General features: G+C 41.6%; 1 pseudogene; it reads right to left on the bottom strand.

Moving 5' to 3' along the window:
• Positions 1-414: 414 nt before the first annotated feature.
• The window catches only part of LOC133925414 (importin beta-like SAD2), a 31,964-nt pseudogene continuing 10,456 nt past the window's right edge, over positions 415-21,922 (bottom strand).

The raw sequence follows: 21,922 nt of genomic DNA, 5'->3' as shown, positions 1-21,922 counted from the left end.
AGTTACCATTAAAGCTAAGATGCCCTAAGTTCAGAACTATTAAACTGTAACTGTTAAACTGTAAACTATTACTAGGTCCTCTTGAATTAAACCAAGAAACAGTGCCATCCAACTGCCTGATGTATGGGATATGAAAGGCTTACCGCTTACATTGTGGGCACGAATGAGAATGGGAAATAAAACAAACCGTGAATCCTCGCCTGCAGAAACTTAAAAAGTGTACAGTGACCAGATACAATTTACAAGCTCCCTGAACTGGAGCTCATGCAATGATTGTTTCACCAGCCGCAGTTACACGATACAGATATGCTTCAGCAGCATGAACAATTCGACGACCGAAATTTTATTCAGTATCTTTCAACAAAGAACATATATCTGAACCATCGTTATGACAATCCTTCAACATTTGCCCAATCATATACACTCTACACCAGACCTTCCAAAACTATAAGCGGCCACCTTGGGACACGCCCATGGTATCATCCACCAAAAGGACACAGGAACATATTGATAAGAATGAACTTGTACAGAAGAATTAGCTTTACCATGGACAGTTTCAACAAAGAAGATAAATGGATCCACCCACCTCATCAATTGGAGTTTGTAGGTCTTCGTCATCAGTAAAATCATCTTCTAAATCTTCTAGATGGAAAACTCTTACCTGAATCACCGAACGCCGGGAGCAAACAAAAGGTGAGCACACGGTGCAAGCAAACCATGAGGAATATACCCAAAATAACAATGTGGCATATTTGCCATAAGGCCTTTCAAGTTCTTCCTGCAAGAAAATCTGCTTAGAGGATTCTGAGAGGTTCTATTCGAATTCAGTGCAAACAAGGCACACGAGGTGCACACCTAGGTCCAAACTCCAAATATGATGAACAAGAGGCAAAAACTGCTCAAGCTGCCCAAGATGTGGAACACAGTAATGTTCACACTTTTAGCAAGGCTCCCAGGAGCACCTCTCTCAAATGCAACATAGTGTACGAGTTAAAAACTAAACAAACAAAAGGTAAATAGGCCAATGAACCAAGCAAGCCCAAATAAAGCTAGTGAATCTTTAATAACCACTCATATGTACACTAACACTAGTACTTCAGGAATCTTTGGTAAAGTGTCAGAATTTTTTTTATTATCTTGATTGTGCAATATATGTCACAAAAAATGTAATAAGTGACATAAAGATAACCAGCAATCCTATTCATATATATAGTGAACAGTAGTTGTCAGTTGTTACTGTCCTTGATATAATATTAGTGATACAACTTCTTTTAAGTTATTGTAAACAAATTACTACAATTCAGTTATAGGTCACTACTTCAATTCTGCACCGTATGTTTCTGGCACTAAATTTTTTTTCATCAATGAAAAGTGAAGCATGTTTTTCTTCTATTCCTTGATTGGTTCTTTATATCAACTTACCCATGATAAATCTTTTGGAGGATATCAACTATGGTGCGCATCTAAGTGAAAAAGAAAGCAAGAAGCCAAAAGGCATTGCAATGAAATCCTATGCCAAGATCACAACACAAACCTCTGCAAATCTCTGAGGATTGAAATTAGTTACTCCTTCGACATCTTCATCATCAAGACCCATCTCCTTGTCAGACTCAACTTCCTCTTCCTCTTCTTCATCAGCATCAAAGCCATCCAAATCATCAGCGGCAGCATCATTTTGCCTCTTAGATTCTGCTTATTAATGCAAAATATCAAGATTTAGTGTAAGGAATTTAGTGTAAACACTTGAACACTGCAATGCCACAGCAAAAACACTGCCAAAAAAGCAAGGTAGAAGCAAGATTAGCAGGGGGTAATAATCTAAGGAGAGTGAGCACATGTTACTTTTCGAAGGATTGGCGGATCATCACACATTAAACAAGAGACAAAACTGCACCTGCAATTTGATCCTTGCAAGCAACAAGCATCTCTAGTGTTGATTTGAAAATTCGTTCTAGAGCTTTTCCTGGAATGTGACTAGCCGGAAGGCCAATAAGTGAAGTCAATCCTAAACAGCAGACTTTCTTAGCGTACTCTCTGTAAATAAAGCAAAACACCGTTTTTGAGTTACTACAGTACATAAATACAAAAGGTGTAACCTTGCAAATATTACAAGAGCCAGTAAAACTTATCTCTTGAAGTTAGCCCACTGTCCGCTCTTTTTTACTTGTTGTAACATTATGTCACGGTTCCATCTATGACATCATCAAGGACATGGAGGAGGAGGCAGAGCAAGACTGAAGATACTGACGAAACAAGCGCCAAGACTAGTGGAGCTGAGAACTGGAGTGGCAAGAGGACTCGGAGGCCCAGCTCACGTTTCGTCGGCCCAGGCTGGGACAATCGCTGAAGGGGAGGCCCAGCGAAGCAAGCAACCAGATCACGGCAGCGGGAGGTTCTTCTTGGGGTACAAGTAGATGGGGAAGGGAGGAGGGAGAGCAGACGGGAATGATCGGACTGGTCGGCGACGAGTCTCCGAGCTCGAAGAACACATTCTAGTTACTTTCAGTTGTATCTAGATACATTAGACACTCATATATAGCAATACATACTGTCTACTATCCAGTGTGTAACATTCTGGTATCAGATTCGATCGATTCTGGCGCATCATAATCACCAAACTCGGCTGCAGATCACCATGAAGACTGATGAGCAGTTCTCTGAGATTATTGCTATGCTCAAGAAGAACAACGAAGGAATCGTGGAAAACCAAAAGGGGATCTCAGAAGTCCGGAGTACCATGGAAGCATTGAAGATTATCCAAGGCGAACTGGAGGATTGGAAGCCTGGCGTCGACAAAAAGGTCACAGAGCTTCAATCTTCCATTTCTAGTCTTCGTTCCCAGTTGGATCATCTGGTGTTGAGCGCTGCTTCTTCACTTCCATCTTCATCAGCACTGCCCTCTTCGGAACCAGTGTTGACGCCGGTCACCGCTCATCTGGTGGCGCCCGCATCTGAGGCGGCGTCTGGGCCTCATGGCCACCGTGTTGTTCATGATCACTGGGGGTTCGGTACTGGGGTTTTCAACACCTCTCTACCACCTCCGGTCACAGGTGTGTCTCAATTTCACACCCCACACACTGGTTCTTACAGATTTGGGCATCCCATTACATCACAAGTAGCTTCCCTGTCACCCAGCTTAGGTGCCTTGTTGCCTCAACTAAATTTTCCCCAATTTGATGGTTCTAATCCTAAGATGTGGCAAAAGTGTCGTGAAACTTTTTTTGAGTTATATGGTTTAGAAGATCATCTCTGGGTAAAGGTGGCCACAATGCATTTTGTCGGTTCTGCAGCCTTTTGGCTTCAATCCATGGACAAAACTTTGAAACATTGTAGCTGGTCAGAGTTGTGTCATGCTATTGGTATTAGATTTGAGAGAGATCAGCATAATCACCTCATTAGGCAGTTCTTTCACATTAGACAAACTGGATCTGTTCTGGATTATATTAGTCAATTTGATGAGCTCCTTCACCAGTTACTTGCTCATGATCCCTCTCTCACTAGTGCTGTTATCACCAATCGTTTTATAGATGGTCTTAATCCTGAAATCAAAGCAGTTGTGTTGATTCAGCGTCCTCCAGACATAGATACTGCTTGTTCTCTTGCTATTTTGCAGGAAGAGGTGATTCTGGGCACTGTTCCTTCTGAATTCAAGAAATCTGACAGTGGTTCATTTATCAATCACCACAACAAGTCACATGTTCTTAACCTGGGAACTTTCACTAAGCCTTCCAATTTAATGCTACCTGAGGACAAGAAAATGCAAGCCTCAACTCATCAGAAAGCTCTAGAAGATAAATTGGTTGCCTTAAGAGATTATAGAAAGGCTAAAGGCTTGTGTTATAAATGTGGTGCCAAATGGGGTCACCAACATGTTTGCTCCTCTATTGTCCCTCTCCATGTGGTTGAAGAGCTTTGGCAGCTCCTTCCTGCAGCAGATACTAGTATTGGACACTCTCCTGATTCTCATGTTTCTGATACCGAAGAAGATCTTATGTTATTATCTGCTACAGCTGTTAATGGCACCACTGGGGGTAAGACTATTAAGTGGCAAGGATATCTTGGTCAGCACAAAGTGATTATGTTAGTAGATTCTGGTAGTTCTCATACTTTCATCAGTGAACAATTAGCTACTTCCATTCCTGGTTGGCATCAATTATCTCACCCTATCAATGTCAAAGTAGTTGATGGTGGTATATTGTCTTGTACCCATGAAATTCCAGATTGTTCTTGGTGGATTCAGGGAGTCTCTTTTCAAACTACCTTTAAGATTCTGCCATTAACTTGTTATGATATAATACTGGGGATGGATTGGCTTGAATTACACAGTCCAATGGAAATTAATTGGGTGGACAAGTGGATTTCCTTCTTTTATGACAAAGTCAGAATCAAGTTGCAGGGTCTCACAACCCATCATGCTGCACTTTCCTTTATTGATTTATCTCATTTGGCCATGCTGGAGCAGAATGATGAAATATGGTGCATTGTTCAGTTATCTATGGATAAAAATACCACTGCCTCTGCCAACTCTCCTTTACCTGATGCTGTTCAAGCAATTTTGACTCAATATGCTGATGTCTTTTCTGAGCCCAGCGGCTTACCACCTCCAAGAGCAATCGATCACACTATTCCTTTGATCAAAGGTGCACAACCTTTCAGAATTAGACCTTATCGGTATACACCAGCTCAGAAAGATGAAATTGAGAAGCAAATTGCGGAACTTCTCAAAAATGGTATGATACAAAAGAGCTCTAGTCCTTTCGCTTCTTCTGTTCTTCTGGTTAAGAAAAAGACTGGAGAATGGCGTTTATGTGTTGATTATAGAAAATTGAATGCTCTAACTGTTAAGAATAGATTTCCTTTGCCCATCATAGAAGAACTGTTTGAAGAACTACATGCTGCCTGTTGGTTTTCTACATTGGATTTGTGCTCTGGTTTTCACCAAATTTTAGTCTCTCCTCCTGATAGACATAAGACAGCATTTCATACTCATCATGGACATTTTGAGTATAAAGTTATGCCTTATGGTGTGACTGGAGGTCCTGGCACTTTCCAAGAAGTCATGAATACTGTTTTGGCTTCTCTTCTTCGAAAATGTGTTGTGGTATTTATAGATGACATACTTATCTATAGCAAAACTTGGGAAGAGCATATTCAGCATTTGACAATGGTATTTGATATTCTCAGACAACACAAGTTTCAAGTTAAATTATCCAAATGCTCTTTTGCTCAGCAAAAATTGCATTACTTAGGCCATATTATTAGTGCCCAAGGAGTAGCCACTGATCCTAGCAAAGTTGATGTTGTCCAAAACTGGCCTGTTCCTCAAAATGTCAAGGAAGTCAGAAGTTTCCTAGGGCTAGCAGGCTATTACAGAAGATTTGTCAAAAAATTTGGGCTTCTGAGTAAACCAAGGAGCACAGTTTGTTTGGACCTCTGAGACTGCTGATGCCTTTCAAGTCCTCAAATCTGCTCTCATTCATACTCCTATTTTAGCCATGCCAGATTTCAGCAAACAATTTGTCATTGAAACAGATGCTTCAGATAATGGAGTGGGTGCAGTTCTCCAACAAGATGGACACCCAATTGCTTATGTAAGTTAAGCTTTAGGTCCTAAAACTAAAGGGTTGTCCACTTATGAAAAAGAATATTTAGCAATTTTGCTAGCTGTTGACCATTGGCGTTCTTATTTGCAACATGGAGAATTTATTATTCGGACTGATCAGAAAAGTCTTATTCACTTGGAGGATCAGAGATTAACCACTCCATGGCAACGTAAAGCCTTAACCAAGTTGCTAGGCTTGCATTTCAAGATTGTTTATAAAAAAGGTCCTGAAAACTATGCTACTGATGCTCTCTCTAGAGTCACTCACACAGCCTCTGATGCCCTTCTTTCAATTTCTGTGGTGCAACCAACATGGCTTACGGAAGCTGTTGGCAGTTACTCTCAGGACACCAAAGCTCAGCAGCTCCTTACTACATTGGCCATCACTAATCCATCTGGTAACTTTCAGCTCACTAATGGCATTATCAGATACAAAGGCAAGTTGTGGGTGGGAGCTGACACTACTTTGCAAGGCAAGATTATTGCAGCATTTCATACCACTCCCATTGGTGGACACTCTGGTTTTGTAGTTACTTACAAGAAAATTCAACAACTCTTTTATTGGGCTCACATGAAACACATGATCAAGAATTTTGTTGCAAACTGCACTGTATGCCAGCAAGCTAAAGTGGAAAGAAGTTCTTATCCTGGATTACTCCAACCCTTGCGAATACCTGATCAGGCTTGGAAGATGATCACTATGGACTCTATTGAAGGTCTCCCAAAGTCATCATCTTATAATTGTATTATGGTCATAGTTGATAAATTCTCCAAGTATTCTCATTTCATCAAATTAGCTCATCCTTTTACTACTATGATAGTAGCTTTGGCTTTTATGGACAATGTGTATAAACTTCATGGCATGCCTTTGGCTATTGTGTCAGATAGGGATAAGATCTTCACAAGTTTGCTTTGGCAGGAGCTGTTCAAGTTATCTGGCACTGAATTACGTATGAGCACCTCATATCATCCTCAAACGGATGGACAAACAGAGAGGGTAAACCAGTGTTTAGAAACATTTCTGAGATGTTTTGTGCATGCTTGCCCCACCAAATGGTCTAAGTGGATTTCATTGGCAGAATTTTGGTATAATACTTCATACCATTCAGCACTGGGCAAGACCCCATTTGAAGTCCTTTATGGGCATGAACCAAGACATTTTGGGATTAATCAACTTGACTCTTGTGTTATACCTGATTTGCAAGAATGGCTTCAGAATCGTCAAGTCATGCTCCAGCTTATACAGCAACATCTTCAGCGTGCAGTGAACCGAATGAAGCAACAGGCTGACAAAAAGAGGTCGGACAGATCTTTTGCAGTTGGTGATTTGGTCTATCTCAAATTACAACCATATGTTCAATCCTCAATTGCACCCAGAGCTCACCACAAACTTTCCTTTCGGTACTTTGGTCCTTATGCAATTGAAGCAAAAATTGGTGCTGTGGCTTACAAGCTCTCCTTGCCGGCTGACAGCTCAGTGCATCCAGTTTTTCACATTTCACAACTGAAGAAGGTTGTAAGTGCTTCCACTATTGTTCATTCCACTTTACCATCTTCTCAATCCCTGCAGATTCCTCAGAGGATTCTAGATCGTCGTCTTTATCAGCACAAAGATGATCTGATCCCCCAAGTTCTGATAGAGTGGTCAGCTTTTCCATCATCTCTTGCTACTTGGGAGAATGAACAAGCCTTGCACCAACAGTTTCCAGCAGCACCAGCTTGGGGACAAGCTGGTTCTCAAGGGGAGGAGAATGTCACGGTTCCATCTATGACATCATCAAGGACATGGAGGAGGAGGCAGAGCAAGACTGAAGATACTGACGAAACAAGCGCCAAGACTAGTGGAGCTGAGAACTTGATTGGCAAGAGGACTCGGAGGCCCAGCTCACGTTTCGTCGGCCCAGGCTGGGACAATCGCTGAAGGGGAGGCCCAGCGAAGCAAGCAACCAGATCACGGCAGCGGGAGGTTCTTCTTGGGGTACAAGTAGATGGGGAAGGGGAGGAGAGAGAGCAGACGGGAATGATCGGACTGGTCAAAGGCGAGTCTCCGAGCTCGAAGAACACATTCTAGTTACTTTCAGTTGTATCCAGATACATTAGACACTCATATATAGCAATACATACTGTCTACTATCCAGTGTGTAACACATTACAAACCAAAGATTGAAAATTTCTGTTGCAACTCCAAGCATATGCAACTTTTCAAGTGCTAGCGAAGGATTGTAGTATAGCGCATTAGCTATCTGCAATTGGCATGAACAATAATTAGATGTATGTGATGGTTAAACAATGGGAGCTGCATGTTACACTGTTAGAACATACATGAATTCTGATTATCACTTCACTGATGAGATTGACTCAGCACAAGAATCATCAGATATTCCACTGATTCACAGATACAGACATCAGAAGGAACACAAGAACTAACCTAGGACATGAGTTTTCATCATGCATTATGAAAGACAAGATAAGCCCATTTATGACACTGGTATCCATGCTTATATTGTTTACTGCAAGATAGATATTCCACTGTAGTCATAAGAAACCATCTTTGGTTTATCTTGACAAAAGAAGATATCGAATATCTAACTATAGGGTATATGCGTATTAGAAATATATCATATATAAACAGGGTATGTATAACACATATTAAGAAGTTTTAGATATCACGGAACCTAATCAGTAGTACCTGATACACCTAGAATCGCGGAAGTACATATCAGGAAGGTTTGGATTAGTTACCTAACTCGATGCGGTTAGTACTCAAAACAGATCTATCTACTTGGACGTCAAGGAAAGCAACTCTCTATCGACTACGACTGGATATGAGTCAATACTCCCACCCCTATATAAGGCTGGGGGGAAGAAGAAGAGGGGGGGAGGAGACACGAGAATTACACACAAGGAAAACATAGGAAGAGAGAACTTAAGGCAAGCATCATGACCCTAGCAGAGAAGGTACTTAGCGACCTTAGCTTTAGGTTAAATCAGATCTGATATACTCTCTGTAATAGATTTAGCCCCATTGCTTGTACTCGATATCATCAATATACGGCAGCAACACCCCCATAGGACATAGGGTATTACTCCAATCGGAGGCCCGAACATGTATACATCGATTGTCCCGTCTCGTGATTAATCCCTGCACTCGAAGGTACCCAGTCTATTTACGGACACATTATCAAGAACTAATCTTCGACATAAGACCCTTTTTTTTAATACGGGGAAACCCTATCTCCCAGGTAAGATGTCAGTTGAGCAGAACATGAATCTAAAGAACCGATCATAATATGTGAAGTGAAATCATCAAGTGGAACAGCTAGATTTTAATTTCAATGTCCTAAACAACAAAACAACTCCATCTTACATTACTGACAGTTTACCGATATCTCGAGTGATGCAAGAACTGCAAGATGAGTAGCAATAAAAAGATCTAGGGCAATTGCTCTCATGGCACTTGTTTTTCTGCAGTTCGCAAATATAACACTCATTTTTTTTCCTGCTTGGCTAAATAGCAACAAATACTTCCCAGGTTTACACCATCTAACCCCAGGCAAGCCGAGGTAGATACCCCGGGAAGGCCGGTTGAAACTTGGGAGGAGCTCCTAACACCTGGAAGGAACTATCCCTATCTGTCTTTATATCGAGCACTGTTGGCAGCAACGATGTCCAGAGAGTGCATGGCGAGCTAGCAGCCAATCAGCGGGTGCTGAGGCTTGGTACCGGACAGAAGCATGAAGCGGCACAACAGAGCACAGTAAGAGGGCAGGCAATTGTGTCCCAATCAATCTCCAACAACCAGCAACACTAGTGCACCCAGCAGCCTGCAGGCCTGGTTTAACTCTTCTTTTTCTTTCTGTTGCCTTGATAAACATATAGCGGAGAATTGGTCTCTTGCTCTATACACTTCAATTATGATATCAATGCTCTTACTATTTTTTATTAGAACAATGAACTTAACTTATAAGCATTATAAAACCTGTGACAATGTATGGCTAGTACGAAGTCAGCAATGTCTGATGCAAATAAAGTTGCAAGGAATGATTGGTTCTGTTTCAGGTTCACGTTAATTTTTTCCCTGGCATTGCCACTGCAATTCTGAGTATGGAGAATGAACTCAGAGGTTCTGGACCTTGTGATGAGGGTAATTGCCACTCCAGATCAACTGAGGAAAACTGTGAATTTGGAGGTGTTGATTTCAAGGGGCAGAAAAGCTCTGTTCAGGCCTTCAGGAGGTCCTTGGTTCTGTGTAATGAAAGGAATGCGAAGGAGGTGGGAGGTTTGGCATTGCTTGGGGTTGAAGAAAGTGGAAGCATCCTCAGAAAATACATTTGCAACAGCCAGGAAACGCCCAATATTAATGAGACAGAGGCAGAGTTCTGGATGGAGCTGAGGAGATACTCGGCTATTTGGGTGACCTTGAAATTTTGAGTGGTGTATTTCCCAAAATGCAGGCGAGTATGAAATTTTGAGTGGTGAGCTCAGCAAATCGCAGAACAGGAGCTACCAGAGCAATTTTCCAAAAAAAAATATCTATTTATGTACACAGTAAGTCAGCAACTCATACCGGAAAGCTAAAAACATTGAAAGAAAGTAATACAAAAGTGTGTCAACAACTTACTAGAACAAATGGAGAAGGACAAGAGTTCTGTTTCTTACCACTTGTAGAAGAGAGACATTTCAGATATGGCTTCTCTGCTCGACGCAGCCGATCAGTCAAAAGCCTGAGATACGGCTCAACCCAATGATCAATTTGACTTTTGCAGTTTTGGAAAAACACTTCAATGAGCTTACGTGCAGGCACAATATCAGAATCTTCCATGTTTCGGTCTGTCATAATCTAAAAGTATTGCTATTCAACCATAAGAACCAAAGGCACTTGAAATTTACTAGAACTTTAATTAGACTACGAATCTAGTGCAAACTCACAGATGATAGTGCTTTCCATAGGTTATGTTGATAGTTAGGGTCTTTACATGTAAGAAAATTATCAGTGCCACGGGAAATGTAGTTGTCTAATGGGACAAGAATATCTGCAGGGCAACAAGAACATTTAAAATTGAACCGCAAAAAGATGACAAAAATACTGCATAAAGTGATTGCTTCTGAAAGTATCAAGTTCTTAACCATCATTCCAAAAAACCAGTAGGACATTAGTTACATCTATTGGCCAACACCAGGCAGTGTGCTACAAACAAAGCAATTAATTTACCACTGACAAATAACAGCACACAAGAGTATTGCACCTATTACGTAAAACGTAGCAACAGAAGGCAAAATGATTCATATTATGATATTATCCAAAAAAAAGGGACCTTGTACAAACTAACCCGTAGCAAAAGGATGCTAAATTACCACATTGGCCATCATAATTTCAATTTAATCATTTGCAATTAATTAGCAGCTTTTGGCTTATTCTCATCTTTAATAGTTCAAGATAGTTTCAGTTGCTCAAAAATATGTCAAGAAGAATATTTCTATTCAATATTTAATGTGATACCTTAATAGTTTGAATATTGTAACTCGAAGCATAGAAACAATATAGTTTCCAAAAAGACAGGAACATACTCAAATTAACCTTACGGCCTATATGTAGGACACAGGATATGGAATACTAGCTGTTGTTACCAAGCAGAAAACCAAACCGCCCAACACTAAACAAAATGGTGAAAATTTCAAGTGGGGCTTCTTAGAGCTCACTAAATGAGCATAACATAATTGCGCAAATAGTCAAAATGGAATTAGGCAAAGATCCAGCACAAACCAAATAGAACTTGCAAACATGAAGGAAAATGGCAAAATGATCGCACAACAAGTAATAATAATTAATTGGTTCAGATATTTTTTTAACCAATGAACAATTTCCCGGTTACCAATCATGTGTACAGACAACAGTCAAATGGAGACCTCACAACACAAGCAGAAATATGAATAATGTTAAACAAATTTACATCGTAAACTAAACTTAACATCTTGCCATTCAAAACTAGACTTACTCTCAAAGAATTCGGTGGCCCAATCATTAAGAGCCTCCATTATCAATGACCATAAGCTCCACATGTCCAATGAAATTGACGGTGAGTAAAAGGTCACATAGGAGACTATTTCCAGAACTTCTTCATAGACATCTGCGAAATAAACTCAAATGTATAAGGGGAGAAAAGCAGGAAAGATATCCAAAAACTGATTCAATCAAAACTGGTATTAGCGCAAATATTTTATATCCTTTTAACTTCTGAAAATCAATCCAGCCTTACGTCTCTCCAAGTTTAAGGGGCTAGATTTAAATTTATTAGCAAACGATACAAATGGAACACTATATATTATTGCAAGTGTAAATATCTCCATAAATATGATCAGAAAATACAATACCTTGACCATCTGAAGTCAACATCTTGTGCAATATAGGCAACAAAGTGGGTTCTATTTGGATATAAAGATGAGGAAGACTGCTAACGGACTCAAGGATTGTGCTTATGGCACGTAAGCAACCAACAGCAGCTAAAGCACCAGTATCATCGGCTTCCTCATCAGCTTCCGAACTAGCCATGCATCTCCAGAAGGCAGCAGCCTACCAAAATAGTAAGCATAAAGCTTTAAGGAAGTTAGCAGCGTATAACCATATGTTACATATAGGGGCAACGTACCAAACTCTGGCATAATCCAAGTGCATATGGTGCCATCTCTTCACCAAATCTATCAACAATTGTCTCAAGGGTGAAGACAAGGTCCTCATTCTTAACTTCGCTCGTAAGCTTAAAAAACCAGTGTTACCTGGACACCCGTGTCTAAACTTATTTGCCAAATCGGATACTCCGAATCTGATTCGGATTCCGACACCTGTATCGGATTTCAAGTTGTATTTCGCATGTTTAAATTTTCTTTGCCGAATCGGACACCCGAGTCCGAGTCGGATTCCGACACCCATGTCTGTGTCCAGGTAACACTGTAAAAAAACTCTGCAATATAAACAAGCAAACCAATATTAAACCACTACTGGAAACAAGTTTTAGGAAAGTGCTTGCTGTAAATACCATCAAGAAGTTGAGGAAGTATTGGTCGGATCTCATCAAGATCTGCAGAACAAAAACTAATTGTAGCTAATGAACTGCACTAAACCAATAATTGAGTATGTTGCTACAAAGTCAAATAAAGCTTGCATGAGCATGCTTCAACGAAAGAACGGAGGGCAAAGACTGAATCAACTCGGACAGGAAGTTCAGCACCACGCATACCAGATATAACACAATGCATAGCTTTGCGAAAATTGCCCTGGTCTGAGAACGTGATGTGTGCATACTGTCCAACAACCCATACGACATGTAAGTTCTCAAATTTAAAAAACTAGACTCCCCATTTTGCAGGATTTCCCAACCAGCAACGAGCTCCCGACAAATTGATTTTCCAACCATAGCACGTGACCACACTTGACAGCCACTACGGAACCTGGCGATCAGGGCGCCAAACAACAAGGCAGCCAGAGACCCAGAACAATGCAAAGCTACATCCCGTATGCACGCGTGATGGCCGGGGTACGAGCGGCCAAAAATAACGACCACAAGGCCACAAATCCTCACTCGGACCAAGCGATGGTCGCCACCGACGGACTTATCGAGCTATGATCTATTATACGCCCCAAGAAACTGAATAGCTAGCGGGACGGGTCATCATAGCCAACTCATCGCATCAACACTAGGAAGGTTTTCCGAAAACTCCAAACAATGGTCCGAGCCAATCAGTCTGAAAAACCGCAGGACTCCTATTTGGTCCTCCGGTCATCGGCGAGGCCCTAGGAGGGGGCCGGAACAAAGATGTATATCGTAAAACCCCCAGTATTTTTCATTCATAAAGAGGATAGGTTATTAGCTGACTAGTTACATCCGATCGGGCTAAATATCCTGGTAAATGCCTGCCCTATCCTTCCTGGCTCAAGTGACTAGCGCGAAGTTGATAGAAAGAGTACACTGGACTTTCGCCTCTATATGCCTCTGAACAAGTCAAGGAACCTCTTATACTCCTCCCTGGAATGACAGCTCACCACTCCGGGGATCAGACGATGACCTGCATAAGGGCCACGAAAGGTGGCTGGCGCAAAAGCCCTGCTGGAGCTGATGATCGGCCCCAGCCCACCTTGAAGACCTCCCCTCCACTTCATCTCCAACTCTTCCTCTTCATCGATCTCCTTCTCTAGAAGGTCCTAGTCGATCTCCTCCTCATCATTGGAAATATCGATGACCTCGGTCAAGGGGTCTGCCCAGGCAGGAGAAGATGGACTAGTAAAAGGCGGCCTTCTTTGGAAGGGTGCAAGCTTGATGGTTGCGGGCTCCAATCTTGCGAGCACCCACTTCAACCTCGCAAGCGCACTCGCAACAAATACAGCCTCCGGAAGCACTAGGGCAAGTGGATCTAGAGCCGGAGGCGACCTCACCTCCGCCAAGTCATCCAAGATCATCAACCCCTCTGGCGATGAAGGAAGGGAGTACGCCATGGCCTCAGGGCCTGCCTATGCTACGGAGCAGAATGCGAGATGGGATAGAGACGAATGGACTCTAGGCATTAAAGGCCTAAAGGTAAGAAGGAAGGTGAGGGGGTGGATCGAAAGGCCATCAAACACTTGTCCTTTAAAAGATCTTAGCGGCGCCCCAACCAGCGCGACATTCAAACCGCTCGAAACTCGAGGGGCGCACAGAAGGAACCAAGAGTCCTTCAGGTCCAGTGGCAATCTATCTCTCTCTCTCTCTCTCTCTCTCTCTCTCTCTCTCTCTCTCTCTCTCTCTCTCTCTCTCTCTCTCTCTCTCTCTCTCGTACCCTCTTTTCTCTCGCAGGACACTTAAACCTCCCCACGTGACGCGAAGTTCAGAGTTGAACTTTGAGGACTGACGACGTTAACAACCACTCCCTGGGCGAACTATGTTTGCCCGGAACCCAAGTGGCGTGACCAGGGCGGACAACAGTCACAAGGAGGCAAGAGTCTATGTATCCCCGTACACGTGTCTTTTAGCCGCTCGACACCAAGTCGGAGGGTCAACAAGATTAAGCCACCAAGACCCAAGATGCCACGAGTCACCAAGACTCCAAGCCACCAACGTACCACTCGGTACAAGCTAGGATCACTCCTTGATCTCTTATTTAAGCTGCAGCACTTAGCTACAACTCACTCTAGGCCTATAAGCACTAAATACTCTCTAATTTTGTGCTTAATCGCCTTGGATAATCACTTTAAGTATTTTGGTGGCTTGGATGTCTTCTCAGGTGTATATGAACTTCTCTAGACTCCAACTGCACACCACACCTTGAAATGACTGAGTGGAGGGGTATTTATAGTCTCGAACCCGCGCATTAGCTGTTAACCCAACGGCTTTGAAAAGTTGTAAACACCAGATGATCCAGTGAGACTAGTAGTACTAACACCAGATCATCTAGTGAGTACACTCTCACAAACTAGCCGTTGGAACCCCACTCAAATCACTGTGAACACCGGACACTCTGGTGTATACTGCCACATCATCACCGATCATTCCAGTAAGTATACCTTAGCCATCTAAGCCAACATATTCTCTGTGTAAATTGCTCAGGTGCCTTCTCCAGTGCTTATCAATTCATCACCGGACTATCTGGTGAGCAATCCTCAGCCATCCAAGCGAAATGCAACCCTCTCTGGAAAATATGCTTCGGTGTACACATGACTTCATCACCAGACCATCCGATGGCTTGAACTTTGCCTGCCTCTTTGTATTGTTCACTGTTCGGTGTATTTATTCGTTGTACTCTTGCTTCATCACCAGATTATCTGATGCCTTCAAAATCATCTGCCCAGAACCAAATACCCCTGTGTGTATTGCTTGTTGAACACCGGATCATCCGGTCAATTGATCTTCAACTTTAACTCTTGAAACTGCCTCTGCTGGAATTGCTCCGATGCTTCTGCCCATTTGACACCGAACCATCCGGTGAGGGCAAAATTGCCTCTGTCTGTATGCATTGTTCATTGTCCGATGTGTGCAACACATTCAACACCAGATCATCCGGTGAGAACAAAACTCCTGGGACTTCTCCAATTCAACCAAATTTTGTCCCTGCTTCGGTGGCTTCTTTATGTATTACATCTATGAGACCTACTAACATATATTCTTGATAAACATGTTAGTCACATTGACTATGTTGTCATTAATCACCAAAATCACAAACATAGCATGATATGCCATTTTCCCTACAATTTGATATCTTCTCAAGTGTGTATGAGCTTCCTCTAGACTCCAGCAGCATGCCACACCTTCCAATGACTGAGTGGAGGGTAATTTATAGCCTCAAATCCGCCAACTAGCCGTAGCCCTAATGGCTCAAAAAAGCTGTTAACACCAGATAATTTGGTGAGAATAATAGTACTAACACCAGATCATCTGGTGAGTACAAACTCAAAAACTAGCCATTGGAACTCCACTTAATGCCTCTATGAACACCGGACACTCAGGTATGCCTTCAAATCCATCACCGGACCTTCCAATGAGTTATCTTGAGCCATCCGAGTCTTTGCAGCCTATCTGTGTAAAATGCTCTAGTGCATTCATCCAGTATTCATTTCATTTACGCCGGACCATCCGGTGAGTGTCGGTGTATTGAGTAAAGGGGTACCCCGACTAATGGGCCCCGTCGAGGACTTAATGACTAGAAGTATATATTTCCTAAAAACTAGTCGATCGTGCGATTAGGATATGGCTCCAGCGACCAGTATAACACCTACGCAACCAGTCCCCCTACGCCATCATATAAACCTGCAACCAACCCCACATGTCGCGGGGACAAATTTGACACAACCTGTCCAAAGCACCTTTATTGATATCCACTTAAGTGTTTTCCTTCCCCAGGTGCCAGCTCCAGTGGACGAAGTCATGGACGACGCAGAGGGGTATTGTCTCGTCCCATAGCATTAAATGCTACAGGGCGGAATGTTGCAGACCAGCACGGTGACGCACAACAGATGGGATGTCATCAAAAGCCCGACTAGACAAGTGGACAGGGACAGCGTAGAAGGGCATTGTCCCGTCCCGTAGTATTGAATGCTACAGAGGCGAACTTTGCAGGCTAGCATGGCAACACGCAGCGACAGGATATACGGAGCCTTCAGAGCAAGTGGGCACGCCTTGTCCTCCATAATGATGGTTTGCGTTAGATATTAGGATGAGCAGAGGTTTCTATTTGGACCCATATGTAAGTTCTCCTCCTCCCTACTATATAAAGGGATGAGGACTCTGTTTGAGAGAGAGATCAATTCTGGCAACCAGCTAGAACATTATCTGTAATCAACTGAGATCCTCCATAACACACATGAAGTAGGGCTATTATCTTTCGGGAGGCCCAGACTTGTATAAGTCCATGTGTCCCCGAGTTCACTGTCTACACACACATCCAGTTCCTGAAACACCGTTCATGCACCCACTGTCCAGCATACCCTGGAATCATTGTCAGGGATTAACCCTCGACAATAAGTTAAACCATCTCATTTCTTCCCTTGAAATACTCCAGCGCAATTATCTCTGTGATCACCAGACTATCTTGTGAGTTGATCTTTATTCTTCCGCAATTGTAGTCACCTCTACAAGAAATGCTACAGTGCTATACTCCAGTGTGCACAAACCAAGCATCGGACCTTCTTGTGGGTTGATCTTTAGTCTTCTGCACTCGCATTCTTCTCTACAAGAAATACTCCGGTGTTACCCTGTGCAGATCACCGGACCATCCGGTGAGGTCACCAGCCTTCTCACCCTTTGCCAGAAATACTCTAATGAGTTCAACACACAGAGTACCGGACTATCCGGTAGGCTTCAACCTCTATGCTACGGTGAGTGCAAACTACTCTGTACCAGATCTTTCAATGAGGTCAATTCTCTTGGATTCTCCAATTCAATCAAACTTTATCCTGGCTACGGTGGCTTCTTCATGTATTACATCCATGAAACCTACTAACATATGTTCTTGACAAACATGTTAGTCCCAATTACTATATTATTATTAATCACCAAAATCGCAATCATTGCCTAATAGAGCCATTTCCGTTACAATTGTATCTAAAACTCATTTAAGTACGAATTAGTCCTCAAACTCATTGGGTCCTAAGAGGTTAGCAAAACCCACCATATAGAGCAAACTCTTCAAAAAGTGGTGCATATGAAATAGATACCAATTGAAGTAAATGAATACTCTATGCATTTTTTAGCAATTAAAAGCTTTTAAGAGATGCTTACTCTATATGTTGGATCAAATAAATCAAATATGCTATAATTATTAACAATTAATTAAATAAGCATGTTCATCACTTCCAAGATCCAATAAAGATATAATTTAGATAAAAATTAACATACAAGCCATAAAGATATCAAATGAAAGATAAGATATCGTAAATAATATCCAAATTACATCTAAAATAAAATATCAACAATGATCATTCATGAAGTTCAACAAATAAATTATGTGTATAGATTGAGCATATAAAGAAATGAGTTGCATACATCCTCAAAAGTTTATCTCAAGCAAGTATATTGAAAAAGATACAAACATTGAGATAGCAAGCTTTGATAAACTTATTTCCTTGCCTTTTAGAGTTAAAGGAAATCTTTCACAAAGAAAGAAGTCACTAGAAGCAAAAATTGAAAGAAATATGATCAACAAGGATTACTACTTGTATCTCTACCAATTATAAGAACAATAATATATGGAGATATCGCAAGTTGGTATTTGCAAATAGCATAGATCAATTTTGTTTCAAAGAAGCATAAGAAGAAAGGTTTAGAAATTTAGCACCATGCTTGAAATGCATTTTTCACAAAATCAACTATCACAAGTAAACAAACAAAAACCATAGTTTATTTGATCCGAATGAGAAGGTGATTCAAATAAGATCTTGAGATAAAATGGATCACTACAGAAGTACCACGTATCTCAAGTTTCAATTTAAAACCAAATATAGATCAATTAATAGATATTTGTGAAATGAGATTGACATACCACATACCAAATTGTTGAGCCATTGGGGCAACAACTAGTCCGTGGGGTTAAGGCTATAAATACCCCTCTACTCGGTCATTTGAAGGTGTGACTGTCCAGGGGAAGCTCATAGACATTTGTGAAGATATCCAAGCCACCAAAGTGCTTAAAGTTATCATCCATGGTAATTAAGCATAAGATTAGAGAGTGATTAGTGCTAATAGGCCTAGAGAGAGTTGTTGCTAGGTGTTACTACCTAGATAATGGATTAAAGAGTGATCCTACCATGTACCAAGTGGTACGTCAGCACCTTAGAGTCTTGGTGACTTGATGGCATATTGGGCCTTGGTGACTCAAGCTCGTTGACCCTCCGACTTAGTGTGGAGTGGCGGTAAGAAGCTTATATGAGGATGTGGAGAACCTTGTCTTGATAACTCAAGCTTCGAAGTTAAGACGACGGCAAGTGACAGAAGAGAAGTTAGCGATGAGACCTTGCCTTGGTGGTTTGGTGACTCATCCGACTTGAGGCCTTGCCTTGGTGGCTTGGTGGTTCAAGAGCCATGATCAAAAGAGTCTTGACAACAGGGAGCATATCATTAATAGAGATCTAACGTATACTATGGGTGATATTTATGCCATCGATACTATAGGATAAAAATCTCTTGTGTCGAATTTGCTCTCTCTATCTTATTTACGTTTTTGCATTTACATATTGTAGTTTACCTTCCTAGAGTAGGTTGTAGACCTTTTGAACGGTAGAGTAGACACACTAGATAAATCTAGAGCACATTTTAGATACAAAAATGATGTAGGTCTATCTTGTGAAGTTTTTGGAGCCGAGTAGTTTTAAGTGTCCTAATTCACCTCTCCTCTTAGGACATCACCGATTCTTTTACTCTACCAGCTTTTGGGAAAAGAAGCACACTGGATGGTCTGGTACGTATGAGATGGTGTACACCAGACCTTCCGGTAGTCACAGAAAAAGTGGGTGATTGGGTAACGGCTAGATTTAAACTTCTAGCCTATAGATACCCCGCCCCCCACCTTCATCTCACTTCTATCTCTTGCGAACCCAGAAGAGCCTATACACTATATATGTCATCAAGCAAGAGAGTGCACTAGAGTGAGTTGCAAAGTTCGTAATTGAAGATTAAGGATATCATTAGTGCAGAGAATGTAGCAAGTGTGTATCTAGTTGTACTTTAGGTTTGACCTTGGTCAAGTGAAGCTATTGGCTTGTTACTCTTGATGGTTGGCAATACCTAGCCGAGTTTTGGTAATTACAAGTGTCTTGGTGATCTCTTGGAGTTCTTGTGGGAGCCCTAAGAATAGCAATATACTTGGTTTGATACCCGCTAATCTGGAGATGGAGAAGTGGCAATCATGAGCGAGCACTTGAGTCTTGCTAGCTCAAGGGGGAACGATATCCTTAATGGATGCTCCAACAAGGACTAGGGGGAGTGCCAACTCCTCGATACCTTGGAAAAAATTGGTGTCTTCCTGTCAATTTTCTTACTTTCTCGCATTCACTTTGAGCATTTACATTCTTGCAAGACTTCAATTCCGCAATCTACTTTGTTTTCTAGGTTGCTTGTTTACTTGTCTTCCTCTAGCTTGTTCGTGTAGGTGCATTATCTTTCATCTAGGATAAAGTTGCTATTTGTTATAGAATTTGGTACAAGTATTTTTAAATAGAGCCCAATTCATCCCCTCTTGGACCATTAAAACTTTTCACAATGGTACTAGCAGCCACACGCTTAAACCTAATTTCCTTATTGTCAGAAATACCGACTTAAAAATTTGATCACTTGATGTTCCATTTGTAACTTCTAATCCCCTTGAGCAAATGCAGCAAATAAATACATATAGGATATCTATTAAAGCATTCCTACACCTTTGATATTATGGCTTTGGGCGTAATTTTCTTCTAACTAGGTCAAAAACGTATAAATAAAATATTGTGTAGATTAAAACTCGCCAGATAGCAGCATTATTTTGGTAATTTCTCCTAAACCGCTTATCCAAAACAAATAAAATCAGCGCATTGGACATATATCAATAAGACCTACAGCTTTAATTTTAATCTTATGGCAAAAAATCAGCACCGATTAATACCATATTTAAAAATAATACCACTGAACTATACTGATCATGAATTTTGGCAGCAAATTCCTCCATCCAAACTCATCTACAAGCATCTAAAGACTACTAGAAATTACCCTTGTAGTGATACATAACGAATTTGTGGAGGATTTGATGGAATTTCACAGAACCCTACCTTTTGTTTTCTTCTCTTTCTCTTTCCTCTTCCTTCTCTTCTTCCCTCTCCCCTGCTCCTTACCTTCTCTTCCCCCTAGCCACACGTAGAGCAGCAGCAGCTAATAGAGGGCACGACACAACAGGCAACAATAGCCACCAGCTTGGTCACACAGGGGCAACAACTCGATAACAACTAATGAGGAAACCTGGTGAAAGGGACCGTGACGTCCTAAGAGGGGGCTAAATCAGGACACCTAAAATTGACCGGCTCCAAAAACCTAATAAGATAAAATTATATCAATTTCTATCTAAAAGTGCTATAGGTTTATCTAGTTTATCTACTCTAATGCTCAGAACGGTTTGCAACCTATAACCAATACTAGCAAACTACTCTAGGAAGATGAACACGCAAAGGTAAATTGCAACTATGTAAATGCAGAAATGTAAAAAAAGTAGAAGGAGCAAACTCAGCATAAAGGATTTTTACCCCATGATATCGATGGTATAAACGTCACTCCTAGTCCACGTTGAAGTAGCCACTTAGGCTATTGCTCCCGGTTGGCACCCGTTCACAACCCTTGAGCCACATAAGCCTCAAGTAGGTTGAGCCACTAAGCCACAAAGGCAAGGCTCACCACAAGCCTCTCTTCCAGTCACTTGTCATTGCCTTCACTTCGGAGCCTAAGCCTCCAAGGCAAGAGTCTTCGAGACCTCGTACAAGCTTATTGTCACCATTCCACACGATGTCGAAGGGTTGATAAGCTTGAGCCATAAAGGTTCACGGTGCCAGCGGGTCACTAAGACTCTAAGGTACCGGCGTACCATTTGGCACACAGTAGGATCACTCATTGATCTTATTTTTAGGCAGCAATTATCAAGCAACAACTCTCTCTAGGCCTAATAGTAGTAATCACTCTCTAATCTTGTGCTAATTGCCTTAGATGATCACTTTTAGCACTTTGGTATTTTGGATGTTTCCTCAAATGTATGTGAACTTCTCTGAACTCAAGCTCACACAAATGACTGAATGGGGGTACATATAGCCTCAACCACACGAACTAGTCGTTGCTCCAATGATCA

This window comes from Phragmites australis, chromosome 7 (genome assembly GCF_958298935.1).
Source record: "Phragmites australis chromosome 7, lpPhrAust1.1, whole genome shotgun sequence".
NCBI lineage: Eukaryota > Viridiplantae > Streptophyta > Magnoliopsida > Poales > Poaceae > Phragmites > Phragmites australis.
The sequence above is the reverse complement of the archived record's forward strand: the minus strand, read 5'-3'. Positions and strand labels throughout refer to the sequence as shown.